Source organism: Bufo bufo, chromosome 1 (genome assembly GCF_905171765.1).
Source record: "Bufo bufo chromosome 1, aBufBuf1.1, whole genome shotgun sequence".
NCBI lineage: Eukaryota > Metazoa > Chordata > Amphibia > Anura > Bufonidae > Bufo > Bufo bufo.
Window position 1 is genome coordinate 753,570,538 of NC_053389.1, and position 18,572 is coordinate 753,589,109.

Genomic DNA, 18,572 nt, shown 5'->3' on the forward strand with positions numbered 1-18,572 from the left:
TTGCTTCTAAACTTCTAAGCCTTATAACATCCCCAAAAAATAAAATATCATTCCCAAAACAATTCAAACATGAAGTAGACATATGGGGAATGTAAAGTCATCACAATTTTTTGGTGTATTACTATGTATTACAGAAGTAGAGAAACTGAAACTTTGAAATTTGCATATTTTTCAATTTATTTGGTAAATTAGGTATTATTTTGTGGAAAAAAATAATAATTTTTGACTTCATTTTACCAGTGTCATGAAGTACAATATGTGACGAAAAAACAATCTTAGAACGGCCTCGATAAGTCAAAGCGTTTTAAAGTTATCAGCACTTAAAGTGACACTGGTCAGATTTGCAAAAAATGGCCAAGTCCTTAAGGTGAAATAGGGCTGAGTCCTTAAGGGGTTAAAAAGGACCTGTCATCACACTTGACATGTCTGTTAATGTAGCAGTTTTTGATTCAACTCTGATAGATTAGGAACCATTGGTAACAACAAAAATAATCATTACCTAAAACAAAGAAATTCTGGTTCCATCCTGGTTGAATTAATATAGGGGTCTGAATTAAATTATAAGTCTAGAGCCTGAATTAATTTATGGGTCTTTTCTAGAATTAAAATGAATTTAGGATTTTTAATTTATTTTGAGTTGGGGTCTGGGTTTCATGTCTCTCGTGATCTCATCCTACATTTCCCTTTTGACAAGGGCATGGTGTAGTTTTAATTCCTGTTGATCCGCGCAAATGTTTAGCCCCTCCGTCTTTCAATGAGGCTTACCCTCTGCTTTTCCATGCAGAACGCACTGAAATCAGTCGAGTGTTGCTTATTTCGCTGGCAAATGTGTTAAACATCAGGCCAAAAGTGCAGTTGAATATTTTCAAATTTTGATGGCTTCCATGCTTCCATGCTTCCAGGCTTCCAGGCTTCCAGGCTTCCAGGCTTCCAAGCTGTCAGTGGTTTGGTGCTGTGGCTTAGCTGGTTAATGCGCCTGTCTAGTAAACAGGAGATCCTGAGTTCAAATCTCAGCAGTGCCTTTTCATTCAGAACTTTATGTCACATGAAAAAATATTATCAAGCCACTAGATTTCGACATCAGATTTTCCTTTCTGAACAGTTGCTCTCAACAGACAGTTCACACACAGATTTAAAGAGGACCTGTCATCACACTTGACATGTCTGTTAATGTAGGAGTTTTTGATTCAACTCTGATAGATTATAAACCATTGGAAACAACAAAAAAAATCATTACCTAAAACAAAGAAATTCTGGTTCCATCCTGGTTGAATTAATATAGGGGTCTGAATTAAATTATAAGTCTAGGGCCTGAATTAAGTTATGGGTCTTTTCTAGAATCTAAATGAATTTTGGATTTTTAATTTATTTTGAGTTGGGATCTGGGTTTCATGTCTCTCATGATCTCACACACAGATTTAAAAAGGACCTGTCATCACACTTGACATGTCTGTTAATGTAGCAGTTTTTGATTCAACTCTGATAGATTAGGAACCATTGGTAAAAACAAAAATAATCATTACCTAAAACAAAGAAATTCTGGTTCCATCCTGGTTGAATTAATATAGGGGTCTGAATTAAATTATAAGTCTAGAGCCTGAAATAATTTATGGGTCTTTTGTAGAATTAAAATGAATTTAGGATTTTTAATTTATTTTGAGTTGGGGTCTGGGTTTCATGTCTCTCATGATCTCATCCTACATTTCCCTTTTGACAAGGGCATGGTGTAGTTTTAATTCCTGTTGATCCGCGCAAATGTTTAGCCCCTCCGTCTTTCAATGAGGCTTACCCTCTGCTTTTCCATGCAGAACGCACTGAAATCAGTCGAGTGTTGCTTATTTCGCTGGCAAATGTGTTAAACATCAGGCCAAAAGTGCAGTTGAATATTTTCAAATTTTGATGGCTTCCAGGCTTCCAGGCTTCCAGGCTGTCAGTGGTGTGGTGCTGTGGCTTAGCTGGTTGAAGTGCCTGTCTAGTAAACAGGAGATCCTGAGTTCAAATCTCAGCAGTGCCTTTTCATTCAGAACTTTATGTGACATGAAAAAATATTATCAAGCCACTAGATTTCGACATCAGATTTTCCTTTCTGAATAGTTGCTCTCAACAGACAGTTCACACACAGATTTAAAGAGGACCTGTCATCACACTTGACATGTCTGTTAATGTAGGAGTTTTTGATTCAACTCTGATAGATTAGGAACCATTGGAAACAACAAAAATAATCATTACCTAAAACAAAGAAATTCTGGTTCCATCCTGGTTGAATTAATATAGGGGTCTGAATTAAATTATAAGTCTAGGGCCTGAATTAAGTTATGGGTCTTTTCTAGAATCTAAATGAATTTTGGATTTTTAATTTATTTTGAGTTGGGATCTGGGTTTCATGTCTCTCATGATCTCATCCTACATTTCCTACTTAACGTTGTTTGTGGACTATAAGATGCACTATTTACCTAGAAAACATCTTTTCAAAATGTGACTGGTTTTTATAGTCCGTAGTCAGGATGATCCAGCAGTGCCAGATTCCTGACTGCTGCCTTAAGTACTCACCTCACTCATTACTTGCTAAAGGCAGTGAGATGGTAACATGATTCTCTTTCCCTCTTATAGCTCCAGTTCCTCTATCATCTCTGTCTATTCTGTTTTGTTCCAATCTAGACAGATTTTTGGAGTGACCATATGGGATTTTCAAAATTTAAAGAGATCCTATAGGCCTGGGCAAATATAGGATGCCGAAAGGTGAGAAAAATGCAGATACATAACAAAGTTTCATCTTGGTGCTGTGGCTTAGCTGGTTAAAGCGCCTGTCTAGTAAACAGGAGATCCTGAGTTCAAATCTCAGCAGTGCCTTCTCATTCAGAACCTTATGTCACATGAAAAAATATTATCAAGCCACTAGATTTCGACATCAGATTTTCCTTTCTGAACAGTTGCTCTCAACAGACAGTTCACACACAGATTTAAAAAGGACCTGTCATCACACTTGACATGTCTGTTAATGTAGGAGTTTTTAATTCAACTCTGATAGATTAGAAACCATTGGTAACAACAAAAATAATCATTAAATAAAACAAAGAAATTCTGGTTCCATCCTGGTTGAATTAATATAGGGGTCTGAATTAAATTATAAGTCTAGGGCCTGAATTAAGTTATGGGTCTTTTCTAGAATCTAAATGAATTTTGGATTTTTAATTTATTTTGAGTTGGGGTCTGGGTTTCATGTCTCTTATGATCTCATCCTACATTTCCTACTTAACGTTGTTTGTGGACTATAAGATGCACTATTTAGCTAGAAATAGTGTGCCTGTCCAGCTTAGCTGGTTAAAGTGCCTGTCTAGTAAACAGGAGATCCTGAGTTCAAATCTCAGCAGTGCCTTTTCATTCAGAACTTTATGTCACATGAAAAAATATTATCAAGCCACTAGATTTCGACATCAGATTTTCCTTTCTGAACAGTTGCTCTCAACAGACAGTTCACACACAGATTTAAAGAGGACCTGTCATCACACTTGACATGTCTGTTAATGTAGGAGTTTTTGATTCAACTCTGATAGATTATAAACCATTGGAAACAACAAAAAAAATCATTACCTAAAACAAAGAAATTCTGGTTCCATCCTGGTTGAATTAATATAGGGGTCTGAATTAAATTATAAGTCTAGGGCCTGAATTAAGTTATGGGTCTTTTCTAGAATCTAAATGAATTTTGGATTTTTAATTTATTTTGAGTTGGGATCTGGGTTTCATGTCTCTCATGATCTCATCCTACATTTCCTACTTAACGTTGTTTGTGGACTATAAGATGCACTATTTAGCTAGAAAACATCTTTTCAAAATGTGACTGGTTTTTATAGTCCGTAGTCAGGATGATCCAGCAGTGCCAGATTCCTGACTGCTGCCTTAAGTACTCACCTCACTCATTACTTGCTAAAGGCAGTGAGATGGTAACATGATTCTCTTTCCCTCTTATAGCTCCAGTTCCTCTATCATCTCTGTCTATTCTGTTTTGTTCCAATCTAGACAGATTTTTGGAGTGACCATATGGGATTTTCAAAATTTAAAGAGATCCTATAGGCCTGGGCAAATATAGGATGCCGGAAGGTGAGAAAAATGAAGATACATTACAAAGTTTCATCTTGGTGCTGTGGCTTAGCTGGTTAAAGCGCCTGTCTAGTAAACCTGAGATCCTGAGTTCAAATCTCAGCAATGCCTTTTCATTCAGAATTTTATGTCACTTGAAAAAATATAATCAAGACACTAGATTTCGACATCAGATTTTCGTTTCTGAACAGTTGCTCTCAACAGACAGTTCACACACAGATTTAAAAAGGAACTGTCATCACACTTGACATGTCTGTTAATGTAGGAGTTTTTGATTCAACTCTGATAGATTAGGAACCATTGGTAACAACAAAAATAATCATTACCTAAAACAAAGAAATTCTGGTTCCATCCTGGTTGAATTAATATAGGGGTCTGAATTAAATTATAAGTCTAGGGCCTGAATTAAGTTATGGGTCTTTTCTAGAATCTAAATGAATTTTGGATTTTTAATTTATTTTGAGTTGGGGTCTGGGTTTCATGTCTCTTATGACTATAAGATGCACTATTTAGCTACAAAAAATCTTTTCAAAATGTGACTGGTTTTTATAGTCCGTAGTCAGGATTATCCAGCAGTGCCAGATTCCTGACTGCTGCCTTAAGTACTCACCTCACTCATTACTTGCTAAAGGCAGTGAGATGGTAACATGATTCTCTTTCCCTCCCATAGCTCCAGTTCCTCTATCATCTCTGTCTATTCTGTTTTGTTCCAATCTAGACAGATTTTTGGAGTGACCATATGGGATTTTCAAAATTTAAAGATTATTCACCAAAGTATTCAACTTTATCGCCACCCAGAGGAGAGCAATACAGTTGTATATGTGGCACAAATCCAAGTTGAATATTTTCAAATTTTGATGGCTTCCAGGCTTCCAGGCTTCTAGGCTTCCAGGCTTCTAGGCTTCCAGGCTTCCAGGCTTCCAGGCTTCCAGGCTGTCAGTGGTGTGGTGCTGTGGCTTAGCTGGTTAAAGCGCCTGTCTAGTAAACAGGAGATCCTGAGTTCAAATCTCAGCAGTGCCTTTTCAACTCTGATAGATTAGGAACCATTGGTAACAACAAAAATAATCATTACCTAAAACAAAGAAATCCTAGTTAAATTAATATAGGGGTCTGAATTAAATTATAAGTCTAGGGCCTGAATTAAGTTATGTGTCTTTTCTAGAATCTAAATGAATTTTGGATTTTTAATTTATTTTGAGTTGGGATCTGGGTTTCATGTCTCTCATGATCTCATCCTACATTTCCTACTTAACGTTGTTTGTGGACTATAAGATGCACTATTTAGCTAGAAAACATATTTTCAAAATGTGACTGGTTTTTATAGTCCGTAGTCAGGATGATCCAGCAGTGCCAGATTCCTGACTGCTGCCTTAAGTACTCACCTCACTCATTACTTGCTAAAGGCAGTGAGATGGTAACATGATTCTCTTTCCCTCCCATAGCTCCAGTTCCTCTATCATCTCTGTCTATTCTGTTTTGTTCCAATCTAGACAGATTTTTGGAGTGACCATATGGGATTTTCAAAATTTAAAGAGATCCTATAGGCCTGGGCAAATATAGGATGCCGAAAGGTGAGAAAAATGAAGATACATTACAAAGTTTCATCTTGGTGCTGTGGCTTAGCTGGTTAAAGCGCCTGTCTAGTAAACAGGAGATCCTGAGTTCAAATCTCAGCAGTGCCTTTTCATTCAGAATTTTATGTCACATGAAAAAATATAATCAAGACACTAGATTTCGACATCAGATTTTCCTTTCTGAACAGTTGCTCTCAACAGACAGTTCACACACAGATTTAAAAAGGAACTGTCATCACACTTGACATGTCTGTTAATGTAGGAGTTTTTGATTCAACTCTGATAGATTAGGAACCATTGGTAACAACAAAAATAATCATTACCTAAAACAAAGAAATTCTGGTTCCATCCTGGTTGAATTAATATAGGGGTCTGAATTAAATTATAAGTCTAGGGCCTGAATTAAGTTATGGGTCTTTTCTAGAATCTAAATGAATTTTGGATTTTTAATTTATTTTGAGTTGGGATCTGGGTTTCATGTCTCTCATGATCTCATCCTACATTTCCTACTTAACGTTGTTTGTGGACTATAAGATGCACTATTTACCTAGAAAACATCTTTTCAAAATGTGACTGGTTTTTATAGTCCGTAGTCAGGATGATCCAGCAGTGCCAGATTCCTGACTGCTGCCTTAAGTACTCACCTCACTCATTACTTGCTAAAGGCAGTGAGATGGTAACATGATTCTCTTTCCCTCTTATAGCTCCAGTTCCTCTATCATCTCTGTCTATTCTGTTTTGTTCCAATCTAGACAGATTTTTGGAGTGACCATATGGGATTTTCAAAATTTAAAGAGATCCTATAGGCCTGGGCAAATATAGGATGCCGAAAGGTGAGAAAAATGCAGATACATAACAAAGTTTCATCTTGGTGCTGTGGCTTAGCTGGTTAAAGCGCCTGTCTAGTAAACAGGAGATCCTGAGTTCAAATCTCAGCAGTGCCTTTTCATTCAGAACCTTATGTCACATGAAAAAATATTATCAAGCCGCTAGATTTCGACATCAGATTTTCCTTTCTGAACAGTTTCTCTCAACAGACAGTTCACACACAGATTTAAAAAGGACCTGTCATCACACTTGACATGTCTGTTAATGTAGGAGTTTTTAATTCAACTCTGATAGATTAGAAACCATTGGTAACAACAAAAATAATCATTAAATAAAACAAAGAAATTCTGGTTCCATCCTGGTTGAATTAATATAGGGGTCTGAATAAAATTATAAGTCTAGGGCCTGAATTAAGTTATGGGTCTTTTCTAGAATCTAAATGAATTTTGGATTTTTAATTTATTTTGAGTTGGGGTCTGGGTTTCATGTCTCTTATGATCTCATCCTACATTTCCTACTTAACGTTGTTTGTGGACTATAAGATGCACTATTTAGCTAGAAATAGTGTGCCTGTCTAGCTTAGCTGGTTAAAGTGCCTGTCTAGTAAACAGGAGATCCTGAGTTCAAGTCTCAGCAGTGCCTTTTCATTCAGAACTTTATGTCACATGAAAAAATATTATCAAGCCACTAGATTTCGACATCAGATTTTCCTTTCTGAACAGTTGCTCTCAACAGACAGTTCACACACAGATTTAAAGAGGACCTGTCATCACACTTGACAAATCTGTTAATGTAGGAGTTTTTGATTCAACTCTGATAGATTATAAACCATTGGAAACAACAAAAAAAATCATTACCTAAAACAAAGAAATTCTGGTTCCATCCTGGTTGAATTAATATAGGGGTCTGAATTAAATTATAAGTCTAGGGCCTGAATTAAGTTATGGGTCTTTTCTAGAATCTAAATGAATTTTGGGTTTTTAATTTATTTTGAGTTGGGGTCTGGGTTTCATGTCTCTCATGATCTCATCCTACATTTACTACTTAACGTTGTTTGTGGACTATAAGATGCACTATTTAGCTAGAAAACATCTTTTCAAAATGTGACTGGTTTTTATAGTCCGTAGTCAGGATGATCCAGCAGTGCCAGATTCCTGACTGCTGCCTTAAGTACTCACCTCACTCATTACTTGCTAAAGGCAGTGAGATGGTAACATGATTCTCTTTCCCTCCCATAGCTCCAGTTCCTCTATCATCTCTGTCTATTCTGTTTTGTTCCAATCTAGACAGATTTTTGGAGTGACCATATGGGATTTTCAAAATTTAAAGAGATCCTATAGGCCTGGGCAAATATAGGATGCCGGAAGGTGAGAAAAATGAAGATACATTACAAAGTTTCATCTTGGTGCTGTGGCTTAGCTGCTTAAAGCGCCTGTCTAGTAAACCTGAGATCCTGAGTTCAAATCTCAGCAATGCCTTTTCATTCAGAATTTTATGTCACATGAAAAAATATAATCAAGACACTAGATTTCGACATCAGATTTTCGTTTCTGAACAGTTGCTCTCAACAGACAGTTCACACACAGATTTAAAAAGGAACTGTCATCACACTTGACATGTCTGTTAATGTAGGAGTTTTTGATTCAACTCTGATAGATTAGGAACCATTGGTAACAACAAAAATAATCATTACCTAAAACAAAGAAATTCTGGTTCCATCCTGGTTGAATTAATATAGGGGTCTGAATTAAATTATAAGTCTAGGGCCTGAATTAAGTTATGGGTCTTTTCTAGAATCTAAATGAATTTTGGATTTTTAATTTATTTTGAGTTGGGGTCTGGGTTTCATGTCTCTTATGATCTCATCCTACATTTCCTACTTAACGTTGTTTGTGGACTATAAGATGCACTATTTAGCTACAAAAAATCTTTTCAAAATGTGACTGGTTTTTATAGTCCGTAGTCAGGATTATCCAGCAGTGCCAGATTCCTGACTGCTGCCTTAAGTACTCACCTCACTCATTACTTGCTAAAGGCAGTGAGATGGTAACATGATTCTCTTTCCCTCCCATAGCTCCAGTTCCTCTATCATCTCTGTCTATTCTGTTTTGTTCCAATCTAGACAGATTTTTGGAGTGACCATATGGGATTTTCAAAATTTAAAGAGATCCTATAGGCCTGGGAAAATATAGGATGCCGAAAGGTGAGAAAAATGAAGATACATTACAAAGTTTCATCTTTTTACATGTACTATTGATTAATGAAACAAAAGAAAACAAAAAATAACACTTACAACCACATTTTGATATTTTTTTTAATACTTTCTCCTTATTTCAAGCTGCATTTGAACACAGAGGAACGTTGATAATGATGTGAATTTATTGCAAAACAGCTTAATTGTGCCTCACTTTCTTTATATGATAGCAACAGTTTATGGAAAAAAACAGTCCTTTAGTCAACCTACGTAGTCGGCAGGATTTGAACCTACGCGGGAAAACCCCAATGGATTTCGAGTCCATCGCCTTAACCACTCGGCCACGACTACTGATAAGCAGAAAGACTTCTGGCAGCTTGGCAGCTTGGCAGCTAAGCAGCTCCAATCTTTAAACAAAACAAATAGCCTGTTCTACTCCAAGCAATAGATTAAGTACATACGGGGAAGATGTGTCATCATTTCTTGGAGCGAGAAGATGATTTCCTGAAGTTCCAAAAGGTCCAATTCTATATAAGGGCTTATTCAGAAGTGTGCATCGTGACCTCCTTTAGAAGATGTATATTTAACACTAAAATGAGATTGGATCCTATCATGAGTGTAAAGGAATAATTTACCCCAAAAAATCTTTTAAGACTTTGCCTTGAAAGGATCCAATGCCAAAATTTGGGATGAAATACCTATTATATACAGTGATGTCTGCTGTGATTATACACATTCTGGTTCCCCATATTCTCCATTTGGCCCAGACCGCCATGATGACTTCTTTTAGCCATGCCTCGTCTCTGCAAAGTTTGCAACACAGACATCTTCAGTTCATCATGTTTCCATCATCCTCCCCATCTTGGTGCCCCAACAGTATTATCCTTATTCTACCCCAATAATGTGTCTGCTATGCTTCACAATACCCTTTAAATACTAAACTGCAGTGGCCTATGGCCTATGAAAGTGAATGGCAGGGCACAGGAGTCATTGGATCCCATTATTCACCAAAGTATTCAACTTTATCGCCACCCAGAGGAGAGCAATACAGTTGTATATGTGGCACAAATCCAAGTTGAATATTTTCAAATTTTGATGGCTTCCAGGCTTCCAGGCTTCTAGGCTTCCAGGCTTCTAGGCTTCTAGGCTTCCAGGCTTCCAGGCTGTCAGTGGTGTGGTGCTGTGGCTTAGCTGGTTAAAGCGCCTGTCTAGTAAACAGGAGATCCTGAGTTCAAATCTCAGCAGTGCCTTTTCAACTCTGATAGATTAGGAACCATTGGTAACAACAAAAATAATCATTACCTAAAACAAAGAAATCCTAGTTAAATTAATATAGGGGTCTGAATTAAATTATAAATCTAGGGCCTGAATTAAGTTATGTGTCTTTTCTAGAATCTAAATGAATTTTGGATTTTTAATTTATTTTGAGTTGGGATCTGGGTTTCATGTCTCTCATGATCTCATCCTACATTTCCTACTTAACGTTGTTTGTGGACTATAAGATGCACTATTTAGCTAGAAAACATATTTTCAAAATGTGACTGGTTTTTATAGTCCGTAGTCAGGATGATCCAGCAGTGCCAGATTCCTGACTGCTGCCTTAAGTACTCACCTCACTCATTACTTGCTAAAGGCAGTGAGATGGTAACATGATTCTCTTTCCCTCCCATAGCTCCAGTTCCTCTATCATCTCTGTCTATTCTGTTTTGTTCCAATCTAGACAGATTTTTGGAGTGACCATATGGGATTTTCAAAATTTAAAGAGATCCTATAGGCCTGGGCAAATATAGGATGCCGAAAGGTGAGAAAAATGAAGATACATTACAAAGTTTCATCTTGGTGCTGTGGCTTAGCTGGTTAAAGCGCCTGTCTAGTAAACAGGAGATCCTGAGTTCAAATCTCAGCAGTGCCTTTTCATTCAGAATTTTATGTCACATGAAAAAATATAATCAAGACACTAGATTTCGACATCAGATTTTCGTTTCTGAACAGTTGCTCTCAACAGACAGTTCACACACAGATTTAAAAAGGAACTGTCATCACACTTGACATGTCTGTTAATGTAGGAGTTTTTGATTCAACTCTGATAGATTAGGAACCATTGGTAACAACAAAAATAATCATTACCTAAAACAAAGAAATTCTGGTTCCATCCTGGTTGAATTAATATAGGGGTCTGAATTAAATTATAAGTCTAGGGCCTGAATTAAGTTATGGGTCTTTTCTAGAATCTAAATGAATTTTGGATTTTTAATTTATTTTGAGTTGGGGTCTGGGTTTCATGTCTCTTATGATCTCATCCAACATTTCCTACTTAACGTTGTTTGTGGACTATAAGATGCACTATTTAGCTACAAAAAATCTTTTCAAAATGTGACTGGTTTTTATAGTCCGTAGTCAGGATTATCCAGCAGTGCCAGATTCCTGACTGCTGCCTTAAGTACTCACCTCACTCATTACTTGCTAAAGGCAGTGAGATGGTAACATGATTCTCTTTCCCTCCCATAGCTCCAGTTCCTCTATCATCTCTGTCTATTCTGTTTTGTTCCAATCTAGACAGATTTTTGGAGTGACCATATGGGATTTTCAAAATTTAAAGAGATCCTATAGGCCTGGGAAAATAAAGGGTGCCGAAAGGTGAGAAAAATGAAGATACATTACAAAGTTTCATCTTTTTACATGTACTATTGATTAATGAAACAAAAGAAAACAAAAAATAACACTTACAACCACATTTTGAATTTTTTTTTTAATACTTTCTCCTTATTTCAAGCTGCATTTGAACACAGAGGAACGTTGATAATGATGTGAATTTATTGCAAAACAGCTTGCTAAAGGCAGTGAGATGGTAACATGATTCTCTTTCCCTCCCATAGCTCCAGTTCCTCTATTATCTCTGTCTATTCTGTTTTGTTCCAATCTAGACAGATTTTTGGAGTGACCATATGGGATTTTCAAAATTTAAAGAGATCCTATAGGCCTGAGCAAATATAGGATGCCGAAAGGTGAGAAAAATGAAGATACATTACAAAGTTTCATCTTGGTGCTGTGGCTTAGCTGGTTAAAGCGCCTGTCTAGTAAACAGGAGATCCTGAGTTCAAATCTCAGCAGTGCCTTTTCATTCAGAATTTTATGTCACATGAAAAAATATAATCAAAACACTAGATTTCGACATCAGATTTTCCTTTCTGAACAGTTGCTCTCAACAGACAGTTCACACACAGATTTAAAAAGGAACTGTCATCACACTTGACATGTCTGTTAATGTAGTAGTTTTTGATTCAACTCTGATAGATTAGGAACCATTGGTAACAACAAAAATAATCATTACCTAAAACAAAGAAATTCTGGTTCCATCCTGGTTGAATTAATATAGGGGTCTGAATAAAATTATAAGTCTAGGGCCTGAATTAAGTTATGGGTCTTTTCTAGAATCTAAATGAATTTTGGATTTTTAATTTATTTTGAATTGGGGTCTGGGTTTCATGTCTCTTATGATCTCATCCTACATTTCCTACTTAACGTTGTTTGTGGACTATAAGATGCACTATTTAGCTACAAAAAATCTTTTCAAAATGTGACTGGTTTTTATAGTCCGTAGTCAGGATTATCCAGCAGTGCCAGATTCCTGACTGCTGCCTTAAGTACTCACCTCACTCATTACTTACTAAAGGCAGTGAGATGGTAACATGATTCTCTTTCCCTCCCATAGCTCCAGTTCCTCTATCATCTCTGTCTATTCCCTTTCGTCCTAACCAGCAGCACAAGTGGGGTATTTGCCCCTGTGAAGCTGGTCAGGACAGGCGGAATTTTTAATGAACACAAAAATTTCTGCCTAAGTATCCTAATTAATCAATTAAGCCTCTACCCCATATAACCCGGCCCCTAACTGGACGGGGTTGCTTTTTTATTGTCCTGTGGACTCCAGGACAGGCTTGACTCCTTTCTGGAGTCTCCCATTGTTATCCATAGTGTTATTATATGGTTATTATAATCTTTAATTCTGCCTTTTTTGTTTTTTCTAGGTATCCTGGACCTGCCCTCTCCTACCTCTGTGGGAGCGTGCCTCCGGTGGATCACTTCGGAGCCCATCTGTGTGTATCAGATGCAGGGGGGTGATGGCGGCGGTTTGGCTGGCCAAGTCTATGGCGCTCTCCTCAGCCAGCAGACGCCCACTCTGGTTAAAACCATGGGCGGCGGACAACACGTCCAAATTTAACCTTTGCTCCCTTCCTTATGAACCGGGTAGATTGTTCGGTTCTGAGTTAGATTCTCTCATGGAGAACCTAGCAGACAAAAAAGGTAAATCCCTCCCCCAGCAGTCCTTTCGGGGTCGAGGAAGAGGTAGAGGAGGAGGAGGAGGAAGATTTCAAGGGGGAGATAGAACCCAGAGGCGTTCTGAAGGTAGTAAGAGAGGTAGGGGTCGCGGTCGTGGGAACCGCAGGGCTGACCTATGACTCTCTACAGCCCGTCAATTCCCCTTCCCCACCCCCCGGGGTCCCAGAAGAAGGACCAGTTTTCAGTCCCCCAGTCGGTGGACGTTTGAGGCTATTCAAAAATTTTTGGATGCAAAAAATTCCAGACCCTTGGGTGCTACAAGTGATAGCATCAGGGTACACAATAGATTTAATTTCCCTTCCTCGGGACAAGTTCGTCCTAACAAGGACTTTAGCACCCGACAAACAATTAATCCTGGAAGACTCGGTTCTCCAGTATATACAGAAAGGAGCATTAGAGGAGGTTCCTCCTCGCGAGTGGCGGCAGGGGGTTTATTCCCCCATTTTTCTGGTACCAAAACCATCAGGAGACTGGCGGATGATCATCGATTTACGTTACCTAAATCGTTTCATCAGGAAGAAGCGTTTCCGGATGGAAACCATCCGCTCTGTAATAAACATCCTGAACCCAGGAGATGTGATGGTAACTATAGACCTGAAGGATGCCTACCTTCATGTTCCCATCTGCCCAGCACACAGGAAATATCTCAGAGTTGCTGTGGCCTTGCAAGGGGTAGTGAAGCACTACCAGTTTGCTGTATTGCCCTTCGGCATATCCTCAGCTCCGCACACCTTCACAAAGGTAGTGGCTCCTGTGGTCGCCCATTTAAGACTTCTTGGGCTAGAGGTCGTACCGTACTTGGACGATTGGCTTTTAAAAGCCGCAAACGCAGACGTCCTGCAGAGTCAGCTTCAACAAGCTCTCCAGATTCTCCACGGTCTGGGTTGGTTGATAAATTGGGACAAGTCGCACTTAGTCCCCTCAACCACGAGAACGTTCTTGGGGTTTGTGATCGATTCACAACTGATGACCCTGTACCTGTCCCCACAGAGGAGGGACAGAGTAATAAAAGCCGCACAGTCTCTTATACCGCCCAAACGAGTCTCCATAAGGGTTCTTATGAGGATGTTAGGCCACATGTCAGCATCTGCAGAGGCAGTTCCTTGGGCCTTATGGCACTTACGCCCTCTTCAGGAGGAGGTCTTAGCAGCTTGGAGTCGCAAGCCCAAAGACCTAGACAGAATGCACTCCCTGTCGGTAGAAGTCCGTTCTTCGCTCAAGTGGTGGAAGAACCTAAAAGATGGGAGGTCTCTGATCCAACCCCGTTGGGTCACGTTGACCACGGACGCTTCACTGCTGGGCTGGGGGGCCCATCTGGAGGACAACCCAGTACGAGGTACTTGGAATCCCCAGGAGAAAATCCTCTCATCCAATTGGAGAGAGCTGAGAGCGGTCAAACTAGCCCTCCTTCATTTTGCTCCTCTCATTCGCAGTCAGGCGGTGAGAGTCCGGACAGACAACACAACTGTGGTCGCTTACCTGAACAGACAGGGAGGGACGAAATCCCAGACCCTCCTGAGGGAGGTGGGTTCTATTCTCTCTTGGGCAGAGGTCAATCTGTCCCACCTAATGGCAGTCCATATCAAAGGGGATCTCAATGTGGTCGCAGATCGCCTGAGTCGGGGTCTACCAGTTCCAGGGGAGTGGTCCCTGAACAAGAGTATCTTCTCCACGATTGTCCAGCGGTGGGGCACCCCGGAAATCGACCTGATGGCTACCCGATTGAATGCCAAGGTGAGCAAGTTCTGTTCCCTTTACAGGGAGGACAACCCAGTAGCAATAGACGCTCTGTCCATAACTTGGAGGTTCAGGCTGGCATACATCTTCCCTCCAATTTCCATGATACCAAGGGTATTGATGAAGATCAAGCAAGACCAGACCTCGGTGATCGCCATCATGCCATTCTGGCCAAAGAGGTCTTGGTTCACCCAGCTCATGCAGATGAGTCAGGGCAATTATTGGAGACTTCCCCTAATACAGGACCTTGTGTATCAGGACACAGGTCCCTGTCTAGATCTGAGGAGGCTCAATCTGACAGCCTGGAGATTGACAGGTCCCTTCTAGAAGCTAGAGGGTTATCTGTGGAGGTCCTGAGAACAATTTCTCACTCCAGAGCGGAATCTACAAGCAAGAAGTATTCTAGAATCTACAGAATATTCCTGCAATGGTGTAATGTCAGAGAGGTAGTTGCCTCAGACCCTCCTCTCTCCGCTATTCTACAATTCCTCCAGGATGGTCTAGACAAGGGTCTAAGCCCATCTACACTCAGAGCTCACGTCTCTGCCTTATCGGCATGCCTTAGCAGACCGATTTCTCAGGACCCCCTAATCAAAAGGTTCCTGAAGGGAGCCGAGAGGCTTAAACCCAGAATCCTGAGACCAGTCCCACAGTGGGACTTAACAGTGGTTCTAAAAGGGTTATGTGTTTCCCCCTTTGAGCCTTTGAATGAGGTAGACTTGAGGTTCCTATCCCTAAAGATCACCTTCTTACTAGCTATCACATCAGCTAAGAGAGTTGGGGAACTTCAGGCTCTGGGGGCTTCTGAGCCCTATTTAAAATTCCTTCAGGACAAGGTCCTGTTAAGGTTTTTGCCAACCTTTTTACCAAAGGTTCCTACTTTCTCTAATATCAATCAGACGATATGTCTGCCCACTTTTTCACCGGCTGCGACTTCTCCCGAGGAGGAAAAGCTCCGTACATTGGACATCTCAAGAGGTCTTAGGATATATTTGGACAGAACAAGTGAATTCAGAAGGTCGGAAAACCTCCTTCTGACCTATTCAGGGAAGAACAGGGGTCTGAAAGCCTCCAAACCCACTCTGAGCAGGTGGATTAAAGAAGCAATCCGTCTGGCCTTTCTGTCCCAAGATTTGACACCTCCTTCTTTTGTCTCCGCCCATTCTACCAGGGCTGTATCCACCTCTTATGCGGAGAAGAAACTGATCCCCCTGGATCAGATTTGTGCAGCCGCTTCTTGGAGTTCTCTGAACACCTTCATCTCGCATTATCGTCTAGAGGCTAGACAGGCGGAGGGAATGGCCTTTGGACAATCCGTTTTAAGTGCCGCCCTCTCCTGAGAGGGGAGTAGGGAGCCCTCCCAATTTGGGTGAGGTTTCTTGCTACTTCCCCACTTGTGCTGCTGGTTAGGACGAAAGGGAAGCGTCAATTTTGACGTAAATTTGTTTTCCCTTAGTCCTAACAGCAGCACACAAATTTCCCTCCCCTTGTGTGATTATTATCATTTACTTGTTATAAAGCAACCCCGTCCAGTTAGGGGCCGGGTTATATGGGGTAGAGGCTTAATTGATTAATTAGGATACTTAGGCAGAAATTTTTGTGTTCATTAAAAATTCCGCCTGTCCTGACCAGCTTCACAGGGGCAAATACCCCACTTGTGCTGCTGTTAGGACTAAGGGAAAACAAATTTACGTCAAAATTGACGCTTCTGTTTTGTTCCAATCTAGACAGATTTTTGGAGTGACCATATGGGATTTTCAAAATTTAAAGAGATCCTATAGGCCTGGGAAAATAAAGGGTGCCGAAAGGTGAGAAAAATGAAGATACATTACAAAGTTTCATCTTTTTACATGTACTATTGATTAATGAAACAAAAGAAAACGAAAAATAACACTTACAACCACATTTTGAATTTTTTTTTTAATTTTTTTCTCCTTATTTCAAGCTGCATTTGAACACAGAGGAACGTTGATAATGATGTGAATTTATTGCAAAACAGCTTGCTAAAGGCAGTGAGATGGTAACATGATTCTCTTTCCCTCCCATAGCTCCAGTTCCTCTATCATCTCTGTCTATTCTGTTTTGTTCCAATCTAGACAGATTTTTGGAGTGACCATATGGGATTTTCAAAATTTAAAGAGATCCTAAAGGCCTGAGCAAATATAGGATGCCGAAAGGTGAGAAAAATGAAGATACATTACAAAGTTTCATCTTGGTGCTGTGGCTTAGCTGGTTAAAGCGCCTGTCTAGTAAACAGGAGATCCTGAGTTCAAATCTCAGCAGTGCCTTTTCATTCAGAATTTTATGTCACATGAAAAAATATAATCAAGACACTAGATTTCGACATCAGATTTTCCTTTCTGAACAGTTGCTCTCAACAGACAGTTCACACACAGATTTAAAAAGGAACTGTCATCACACTTGACATGTCTGTTAATGTAGTAGTTTTGGATTCAACTATGATAGATTAGGAACCATTGGTAACAACAAAAATAATCATTACCTAAAACAAAGAAATTCTGGTTCCATCCTGGTTGAATTAATATAGGGGTCTGAATAAAATTATAAGTCTAGGGCCTGAATTAAGTTATGGGTCTTTTCTAGAATCTAAATGAATTTTGGATTTTTAATTTATTTTGAATTGGGGTCTGGGTTTCATGTCTCTTATGATCTCATCCTACATTTCCTACTTAACGTTGTTTGTGGACTATAAGATGCACTATTTAGCTACAAAAAATCTTTTCAAAATGTGACTGGTTTTTATAGTCCGTAGTCAGGATTATCCAGCAGTGCCAGATTCCTGACTGCTGCCTTAAGTACTCACCTCACTCATTACTTGCTAAAGGCAGTGAGATGGTAACATGATTCTCTTTCCCTCCCATAGCTCCAGTTCCTCTATCATCTCTGTCTATTCTGTTTTGTTCCAATCTAGACAGATTTTTGGAGTGACCATATGGGATTTTCAAAATTTAAAGAGATCCTATAGGCCTGGGAAAATATAGGATGCCGAAAGGTGAGAAAAATGAAGATACATTACAAAGTTTCATCTTTTTACATGTACTATTGATTAATGAAACAAAAGAAAACAAAAAATAATACTTACAACCACATTTTGATTTTTTTTTTTTTAATACTTTCTCCTTATTTCAAGCTGCATTTGAACACAGAGGAACGTTGATAATGATGTGAATTTATTGCAAAACAGCTTAATTGTGCCTCACTTTCTTTATATGATAGCAACAGTTTATGGAAAAAAACAGTCCTTTAGTCAACCTACGTAGTCGGCAGGATTTGAACCTACGCGGGAAAACCCCAATGGATTTCGAGTCCATCGCCTTAACCACTCTGCCACGACTACTGATAAGCAGAAAGACTTCTGGCAGCTTGGCAGCTAAGCAGCTCCAATCTTTAAACAAAACAAATAGCCTGTTCTACTCCAAGCAATAGATTAAGTACATACTGGGAAGATGTGTCATCATTTCTTGGAGCGAGAAGATGATTTCCTGAAGTTCCAAAAGGTCCAATTCTATATAAGGGCTTATTCAGAAGTGTGCATCGTGACCTCCTTTAGAAGATGTATATTTAACACTAAAATGAGATTGGATCCTATCATGAGTGTAAAGGAATAATTTACCCCAAAAAATCTTTTAAGACTTTGCCTTGAAAGGATCCAATGCCAAAATTTGGGATGAAATACCTATTATATACAGTGATGTCTGCTGTGATTATACACATTCTGGTTCCCCATATTCTCCATTTGGCCCAGACCGCCATGATGACTTCTTTTAGCCATGCCTCGT

The 18,572-nt window shown here is 39.3% G+C and overlaps 10 non-coding genes across 10 annotated transcripts; 8 read left to right on the top strand and 2 right to left on the bottom strand.

Moving 5' to 3' along the window:
• The first annotated feature begins 2,776 nt into the window (after positions 1-2,776).
• Positions 2,777-2,850, top strand: TRNAT-AGU. The gene has a single exon. It is a non-coding gene; the product is annotated as a tRNA-Thr (tRNA).
• Positions 2,851-5,047: 2,197 nt separating this feature from the next.
• TRNAT-AGU lies at positions 5,048-5,121 on the top strand. The gene has a single exon. It is a non-coding gene; the product is annotated as a tRNA-Thr (tRNA).
• A 588-nt stretch (positions 5,122-5,709) lies between these two features.
• TRNAT-AGU lies at positions 5,710-5,783 on the top strand. The gene has a single exon. It is a non-coding gene; the product is annotated as a tRNA-Thr (tRNA).
• A 762-nt stretch (positions 5,784-6,545) lies between these two features.
• Positions 6,546-6,619, top strand: TRNAT-AGU. The gene has a single exon. It is a non-coding gene; the product is annotated as a tRNA-Thr (tRNA).
• Positions 6,620-8,966: 2,347 nt separating this feature from the next.
• Positions 8,967-9,048, bottom strand: TRNAS-CGA. Its single transcript has one exon. It is a non-coding gene; the product is annotated as a tRNA-Ser (tRNA).
• Positions 9,049-9,873: 825 nt separating this feature from the next.
• TRNAT-AGU lies at positions 9,874-9,947 on the top strand. The gene has a single exon. It is a non-coding gene; the product is annotated as a tRNA-Thr (tRNA).
• A 588-nt stretch (positions 9,948-10,535) lies between these two features.
• Positions 10,536-10,609, top strand: TRNAT-AGU. The gene has a single exon. It is a non-coding gene; the product is annotated as a tRNA-Thr (tRNA).
• Positions 10,610-11,739: 1,130 nt separating this feature from the next.
• On the top strand, positions 11,740-11,813 carry TRNAT-AGU. The gene has a single exon. It is a non-coding gene; the product is annotated as a tRNA-Thr (tRNA).
• A 5,173-nt stretch (positions 11,814-16,986) lies between these two features.
• TRNAT-AGU lies at positions 16,987-17,060 on the top strand. Its single transcript has one exon. It is a non-coding gene; the product is annotated as a tRNA-Thr (tRNA).
• A 988-nt stretch (positions 17,061-18,048) lies between these two features.
• On the bottom strand, positions 18,049-18,130 carry TRNAS-CGA. Its single transcript has one exon. It is a non-coding gene; the product is annotated as a tRNA-Ser (tRNA).
• Between the last annotated feature and the right edge of the window lie 442 nt (positions 18,131-18,572).